Source organism: Benincasa hispida, chromosome 11 (genome assembly GCF_027475165.1).
Source record: "Benincasa hispida cultivar pf3 chromosome 11, pf3_genome.v1.1, whole genome shotgun sequence".
Lineage (NCBI taxonomy): Eukaryota > Viridiplantae > Streptophyta > Magnoliopsida > Cucurbitales > Cucurbitaceae > Benincasa > Benincasa hispida.
The window spans coordinates 34,126,325-34,135,386 of NC_143488.1; the positions used below are offsets into that span (position 1 = coordinate 34,126,325).

Consider the following 9,062-nt stretch of genomic DNA (forward strand, 5'->3'; position numbering starts at 1 on the left):
CACATGCAACATGTCATGAAAACATATGATTCGGACCCAAAATATAAACTTATAATAACATGAGGTGGTTGGTTATGCTTCCAACGTAAGTTCTTCTGTCCTGGTATAAAGATGAGGACTTAAGCGATAACTAACCCATTTAATGATTAGCGGGTCATGCACTCAATAGGGCCAGAGTCGCATCTAACATCAACCATTAGCATAAACGTAAGATTGCACTAGAGGGGTGCAACCATACATCCCCTGCTAGTCTCTAGCATAAATATAACGTAAGATTGGGCCTAGAGGGGTGCAACCATACATGTCCTGCCAGCCCTGGAAGCATAACCTATACCTAATTAAAACTTGATCTTAACATAATCGTGAACAAACAAATGCATGGGGTCCCTTGTAAAGAAACGTGTTTGAAACATATAATGCAACACAACAATAAGAACATAATAAAGCAACATAACAAAGGTACACTACCATAAAATACTTAAAGAGAATGTGAGATAAACTACTTATCTATACTGCAAACCTAATTATTTCTTATGTTTGGCCTTGAAATGGTCTTGATTCTTTTTTTTTTTTTTTTTTTTCGGTTTTCCAACAAAGTGCCCCACTTCCCTATACACAGGGAAGTTTTAACCGACCTCCCTTACTTTTTTTTTATGTTTATCTTTTTTTTTTAATGTTTCTCTTCTTTTATATTTATCTTCTTTTTTCTTTTGTCTATTTTCTTTTATATTATTCTTTTTTTATGTTTATCTTCTCTTATATTTATCTTTTTTTTTTCTTTTTTAATGTTTATCTTCTTTTATATTTAGTTTCTTCTCTCTTTTTTATGTTTATTTTCTTTTATATTTATCTTTTTCTTTCTTTCTTTTTTTATGTTTATTCTTTTATATTTATTTATTTTTTTAATGTTTATCTTCTTTTATATTTATCTTCTTTTTTTATGTTTATCTTCTTTTATATTTATCTCTTTTTTTCAATATTTAACTTCTTTTATATTTATCTCTTTTTAAAAAAATTTGTCATTATTATCTTAAACCTTCTACACACTATTATTTTTTTTATTATTATTTTTCCATTTTCTTCAAAATGTTCTTATATTATCATTATTTTATTTTCTAGATTTTTTTCCTTACATGTGAAGCTGCTAAGAGGTCATCTGGCTCAGAATATTCTTGACAGAGCTGGAAGTTGTTCTACTTATGTCTTCACCCTCTATTGTGACAATAGTGGTGCTGTGGTGAATTCCAAGGAGCCCAGGAGTCACAGGTGCGGTAAACACATAGAGCGGAATATCATCTGATTTGCGAGATATTGCATCGAGGAGATGAGATCGTCACAAAGATCGCCTCAGAGCAAAACGTTGCTGATCTGTTTACGAAGGCTCTCACGCCTACAGGGTTTGAGGGTCACCTTCAGAGCCTGGGTCTACGGGACCGCCCGCAACTGTACTAGGGCAAGTGGGAGATTTTGTTGCACTGGGTTTTTATGCCCTAGTTTATTGCTGTGTACCTGTTTGTTTGTACTCCCCACTTCGCTTTAGTAGAAGTAGGAGATTTTTGGGGTTTGTGCCTTAAAGTGTAGTGTCCTTTAGTTTGTAAACAACTTTGTAAGAACACTTGTGATATATAATATATATGATATTTACTTCACTTCTTGACTTTTTGATGTTTTTATTTTACCACAAACTAATAAACTTAATATGACTAGTTGTCTTTATGTAGCTTAAGCATGTATGTAGTGACATATAGGTGGATCATGTCTTAAGTGACAACAAAAATAGTCTGTAGTATATGGATATAGGAGGAAAACCTTATCTTGGTAACACTAGATTTCTTTCTTGCATTGATCCCATCTAGTTGGCAATTATTTCAACAAACAAACACAAATTGTCAAAATATACTTTATTTATCATGATGTAAACAAAAAAATATGAGAGTAATTTTAATTAAACATCTATAAATAGAAAATAGTGTGCATTTTCCTATGCTTCCGAGGCTTTTCCTTTTCCTTTGTCCTCCTTTCCATCTGAAGGAAGTTCCGTTTGTAATGACCAATTTCTCCTCAGTTATAGCACACATTTACTCCTCCATAGTAGTGCCCAAAGTGATATCTCCTATAGTTTGAACACCATGGCCTTTGGGTACTTGCTATAGATTCCTTCGAAATGTGCACCTCCTCCTGGATAGGTTCCATCTTTTTCTTGTACTTCCCAGAATTGGTCTTACTTATTTTCTTATTTAGAACCCCTAATGAGAATTTATGATTCTTCTCTCTCCATTCCTCGGATTTTTTTTTTGTTTGCTCTTCTAGGCTAGCCTCTACCCATAACGTCGTTTCAATTAACTTTGGAAATTATCGTCTATCAATACTGGCAGTTACATGTGTTCGTATCTCGGCTCGTAGCCCCCCTTCGAATCTTCTGCATCTTTTGTCTTCGTCTTGAATTATGCTAGTGGCATATTTACTAAATTCGGTATACTTTTGCTCATACTCGGATACTGATAATGAGTATGAGTTTTAGAAATTCATTTTGCTTTGCACCGTGAAATGTTTGGGGATAGAATTGTCCATGGAAGGTTTTATCAAATTCCTCCCAGGTGATTTCCTCCCTTCCTCTCCTTCTACTCTCAACTACTCGCCATCAGTCCTCAACTCTTTTTTGAAATAGAAAGGTGGCTAATGCTACCTTCCTATCTTTAGAGCATCGCATTACCCTGAAACATTTTTCTACTGTCAAGAACCAAGCTTCTGCATCTGCTGGGTTTGTTGTTCCCTTAAAGGTTGAGGCTCCCAAAACCTTCAGCTGTTCAATGTCGAATCGCTTCTCGGGGTCTACTGACACCCCTTCTAGACTCTTTGCCAAATACCGAGCAAATTTTCCCAGTATTTGCTCGTCACCTCCCGCTTCTGCTTGCAGATGACTTTATTGGGTTTTATGTCCTAAAACTTGTGTTTGTAAACATTCGAACTTATTCTAAGAATTCAATAAAGTTGTTATTGAATATATTGTTCTAAAAATCCAATAAATCTAAGTCCCTTGACTATTATATGAGTACTTGAACTTTATATGGAGATATACAAGTAGATCAGGTTCGAGTAAATAGTCAAAATGATCTATAGTATATGAATAAGGTTGGGTACCTTATTTTGTAACACTATTGGATGCAACCTATTATAAAGAATGATAAAGTGCTACAAATGAAGTGATCCTAATTCGTTCATGTTAGGACATGAGAAGTGGGGGTGTCCTGTTCAAATGATTTTTGTGCAGGATCAGACCATGAAACTAGTCACTCTTACTTTATAATGTTGTTTACTGTTTAAGACTGACTATTTCAAAGCGATGACCTAGGTAATTTAACCTTAATCCTAAGCTAACTATGAACTCTTGTTTATTTGGGATATCCTTTGATCTGCAAACGGTGAGAGTAGACTAATTGCCTCTGCTCAATAAGCTTACAATTTTGGGGATAAGACCGGATGAATAGCTGGGAACATATGGTGCAAGAGGGAATTCACTCCTACCTTATTAGGGTTAGTAGAGAGGTTGTTCCCTTTAAGTGTTGATTCTGGGTCTTGAACAAGAGGCCTTACCCTCTCATTAGCCTTAGAGGGATTCGATTTGTTAATTGGATCACAAATAAATTATTCATTAGGGGATCAGTGGAACTTAAGGAACAAGAGGTAATTTCAGGGGTAAAACAGAGATTCGACCCAACCGTTATTATGAGCAACCTGTGAAGGGTTAACTTACTAATCATGGTTATATCGAACGGACATAATATATCTACAGTGAGGGGAGTTCAGCTGTGGGCTTTAGTGGAATCACCCATTAGAACGAATGGGGGTTAGATCGGTCTAATGAGTTTAGCCGATTAATCTTAGATCGTTGGAGCCCATGATCTGTAGGTCCGTGAGGTCCCCCTGCTAGCTCGTAAATGCATTAGTTATAGAATAGTGTAATAAGTTAATTTGAAGTGTTCAAATTAAAATTAAATGAATTTGGAGAAATAATATTTTTATATGATTTAAATATTTGAAGGTGGAATTGTGTTGAAAATTAATTTAATATTTGATATTAAATTAATTAGAATTATTTAAATTGTTTAAATAATTATTTATTAATTTTATTAAAGAAAATTAATTTATGAAATTAATTTTTTAAATTAATAATGTATTCAATTATAATTTATGAAATCAATTTAGATAAAATTGAAAAAGAAAACAAAAACACAAAAATTGGAAAATAGATTTTCCATTGTCTTCTTCTTACTAGCTCACCAACATTGAGGTATTGTGCGCTAGACGATCGTGTAGCTATAGGAGCTAAGCGATGCATTGTATTGCTATACGATGGCACTACACGTTCGTGTATCTTCAGGTGGGAGCTAAACGATGCGATGAAGAGCTATACAATAGTGCTGAGCAATCGCTTACCACAATCGTTTACCTTTGATCAGGAGCTAAGTGATAGCACTACGTGATCATTTACCTCTATGTGGCAACTAAGCGATGCGTCGAGATGCTAAGTGATAGCACTACGCGAGCGCTTACCTATGTGCGGCAGCTGGGCGATGCGTTGAATGTTATACGATGGCATTAAGCGATTGCTTACCTTTTAGGCGTGCTAAACGATCAGCTTCAGGCGTTAGACGATGGAGCTAAGCGATCGTGTAGTAAATTTTCCGTGCTAAACAATAGAGTTGCGTGATAGTGTTAGACACTAAGCGATCGTATAGCTTCCTTCGGCACTAGACGATGACACTATGCGATAAAAAGAAAATACTAAACGATCGTGTAGCTTTGCTAAACGATCAAGCAATTACTAAACGATCAGGAAAAATGCAAGATGATGGTCGTCATTCCTAAACAATGAGACTTAACGAGATGTTGAACATGAGTAAGAGCTGCCAGTTCGACCGGTTCTCTTGAGGTCCGGTTCGGTTCAGCCTCGAATGGTTCTTGCTGGTCTGGTTCAGACTTGGTCGGTATGGTTCAGACGATTCAGATCCGGTTCAAGCTACTTGAGTTCGTTTTGGAGCAATCGAGCGGTATGGGAGCGGTTAAGAAGCAGTTTTGTAATAATTAGGTTTTATTTGCTTGTTTTTGCCAAAACTAAAGCCATATCAGATAGTGTTTAATTATTTATGCATGTGATGTATGTTATAATTAAATAAATCTTGTATATGCATAGAGTATACCATGTAGATTTAAAATCCCACCATAGAAAGCATGCTATATGCATTGAAAGTATGTTATAAAATGTTATAATATATAGTATGCATGTTAGGGTTTCTTTTATTTAATATAATATTTATATTAGATATTGAATGCCTTTGTTGTTTGTCATGGATGTTTAGCATGTCTAAAATTTTGTAAGATGTTATAAAATTGGGTTAGACGTTTAAAATCCATAACAAAGAACAACTGCATGCTCACTTAGGTTAACCGCTTGTTTTAATAGTTAAAATAGGTCGTTAAACTTATAAAACTTGGGTTACAAACTCAACCGGTATATAATCCCGTTGAAGGCTGGGGGTATTTAAGTTGACGGTCTATGGAACACCTCCTACCTAGGGATTTGATAATGGGCAGAAATGCACGTTATTACAACGCAAAGATATAAAACAATGTGGGAATGCGACGATAAAAATATACAAAATCATGTCCAAAAGCATTAAGTAGATAATATTGCGATCGTATGCGCCTATCGCATTAAAGCAGCTAATTTTCTTATTGTGTGCAGGAAAATGCATTGACGCAAAGCAAATTGCGATCTAAGGAATTCGGCTCCCGAGCACATTAGAAGATTATGATCAAAAAGCTGTGCAATCGTATGCACCCGTGAAAATCTGCTCAAGAAGGTGGCTATACAAAGATGACGCACCAAGGTGAAAGCTTAATAAATCATGATGGGACAAAAAGCTGATGATGGTCGAATCCGAATTTAGTTGACAAGTCGTTAACGACACACTGTAGAAAGTACATTCAACTTTTCGTTGACCATTAATCGGCGCATCAGACAGAGATTTAATGACTTCCCATCATTGCAATGATTTGAGAGAAAAGCTCTTCACCCTGAAGCTCTATAAATACCAAAGACCACCTTCGTTAAGGGAGTTCAAAATTTTGGGTTCCAAGTTCCAATTGTTCCTGTTCGCCATATACATATAAGATAGATCATAGATAGCTGTAGTCTATAATTCTTACACTTAGGCGAGTGAAGAGAGAAGACGCTGAAGGATCATTCCTGGTTAGCTCATGCCAGGAAGCGTTGTAAATGGAGAGAGGACCGATTCTTGCGAAAGCAAGAACATTTTTTTGGACATAGTAGAGTAAAACACAATGTAAAAGCCTCGGGAAGCAAGACATTGCTACCGGGCTCTTATCCCTATCCTCCATTGTTGTTTTGTACTCTAACTTATCTAAAAAATGGAATTTTCATTTCTACATCTATTCAATCTCTTCACATTGCACATGAGTAACTAAATTTCTGAATGTTTGAGAAGCATTTAGCTAGCATGACATAAGATCTTCACTTTATGCGATCATCTTGTTTTATGTATTTGTCCATCACCCTTTGGAGAAATTTGAGAGAGTAGTCTAAAGAAAGAACCTAGACTTGAGAGAGTTAGGTTAGAATCTAGGCTTGAGAGAGTCAGATTAGAAACGCATAAGCAAGAGGTAGAGACTTAGAAATAAGTTCTATTTGCTATCATGCATTGCATGAAACCTAGAAATAGGATATGATAGTATGTGGTCGCCATGTGTATGTGTGTATCATTCATCATCGCATAGATAATAATAGAGGCTTAGACATAAGTCCTATAGAAATTATCGTATACATCGCATGCATCCTAGGAATAGGAACTATGGCATTTGCATTGAGAGATGACTTGCTGTTTTATGTGTGTAGCATGATCGCATAATTTGAATGCAATCTTAGGAAGTGTTAGCTAAAACCCTTCTCAACCCGTTCCCTACATACTCATTGTAACTTTCGCTATCATTAACTCTTTACTCAACTCCACCATATAGGATTTATACTTTAAACAAACATACCAACCAACTTATTGTTTTTGTCACCGCAAGGGAATCAAAACTTACCATCGCATATTGTCTCAGTAGTCCCTGTGTTCGACCCTGGACTTACAAGGCAACCTAGTAGGATTTATACTTGGATTTTACTAGGAAAACTTGCATGTGCAACTCATAATTCACCATCACAATATACACCATTATTTCATCATATTCACAATGTATCAAGTTTTTGGAATCGTTGTCGGGGACTACGACAGTATATATTGTGCGAACGGTAACTTTTTGATTTTCTTTGCAACTTTCCATCTCTATGCACTGCCTCTCTTGTGGTAAGGGAAGAATCGGGCGCGTATGAGTGAAGGACAAGCTCCTGAGCCCAACTACGACCCATAGAGTGAAAGAGCTTTACAAAGAAAAAGAATAAACAACCGCCGACAACAACAAGAGAGAAATTCAAACATGGTGGAGCAACTAGAAGGTAGAGCACCAAACACAAATAATATCATGGCGAACCCCATTCTCCTAGCGAACGATCGCAATAGGCCCATCTGGGACTATGCGTCGCCCAACCTCTATGATTTTTCACCAAGAATCATGAGGTCAGCCCTGGACGGATCGAGGTTTGAGATGAAACTGGTTATGCTGCAGATGATTCAGACTGCCGAACAGTTTGACGGTAGGCATGGCAAGGATCTATACGCCCATCTCTGTAGTTTTATTGAAATCTACAATACTTTTGTGTTCCCAAACATCTCAGCTGAGGAGGTTCAACTAACGTTGTTCCCATTTTCATTGTGTGACCAAGCAAGGAAATGGGTCTATTCTCTCGAACCAGGGGAGATCATGTCTTGGGAACAAGTAGTTGAAAAGTTCATGAAGAAGTACTTCCCCCCAACAGAGAATGCAAGAAGGAGGAAGTTGATTACTAATTTTGAACAGGATATTGACGAATCGCTCAGTGATGCCTGGGCGAGGTTTAAAAGACTGGTGCGAGATTGTCCACACAATGGCTTACCTGATTGTCTCCAAATGGAAATTTTCTACCACAGTTTGAACCCTGCATCGCAGACCGCTGCCAATGCGGCAACAGCTGGAGGTCTGCTTGATAAAACATACAACGAGACGAAAAATATACTTGATCGCATTTCGAAGAATCACGAAGATTGGAGGGAAACCGATCAACGACTGAGAATTAAAGAAAGTGACGTAAGTAATGGGGCCATCGCATCCCTACAAAACCAAATGAATGTGATGATGAACCTGATACAGGGAATCACAATCAGTAGCCTAGGAATGCATAGGGGGCAAGTCAATGCAATCGATCAAACGAGTGTGTGCCACTTGCGGAGAAGGCCATCCGATGGAAGAGTGTCCAAGGAATCCACAATCTGTTTACTTCGTAAAAAATAATCCTTTCTCCAATACTTACAACTCTGGGTGGAGAAACCACCCCAATTTTGCATGGAAAAATCAACAACAAATTTTCAACCGATGGCACAAAAAGAAGGGCCGTCAGGATTTTTCCCATGAACAAATGGTCAATCACAAAATCAAGCTAACAGTTCGCAGGCATCACAATCTTCATCTCTGGAGAGCTTACTAAAGCAGTATATTAAGAAGAATGAAACAGTACTCCATAATCAAGCGACATCAATCTGCAATCTCGAAATTCAGATAGGACAGATTGCGGGCGAACTCAAAAGTAGACTGCAAATGGCGTTGCCAAGTTCAACTGAGCTCCCGCGTAACCCAGGGAGTGCAGGAAAGGAGCAATGTTAAGTTGTGACTTTGTGAAGCAAAAAGACAGTGACAAAAGAGAAGAATGAGCCAAGTAGGACTGCTCTAGTTGCAATTGAATTCTAGACCCCATTGACTCAAGAAGAACCAGAATAACGACGTAGTAGGTGAAATGTCAACATCATCTTTTGATTCTCCCGAGGTATGCGTTCATGTTGCATTCCACAAACCTTGCATTCATCCCTCTATTATGGTTATCATCATATAGCCACAAGCTCTTTGCG

The 9,062-nt window shown here is 37.2% G+C and overlaps 1 non-coding gene across 1 annotated transcript; it reads right to left on the bottom strand.

Moving 5' to 3' along the window:
• Positions 1-7,947: 7,947 nt before the first annotated feature.
• Positions 7,948-8,054, bottom strand: LOC120092327 (small nucleolar RNA R71). Its single transcript, XR_005486032.1, has one exon. It is a non-coding gene; the product is annotated as a small nucleolar RNA R71 (small nucleolar RNA).
• Positions 8,055-9,062: the final 1,008 nt, after the last annotated feature.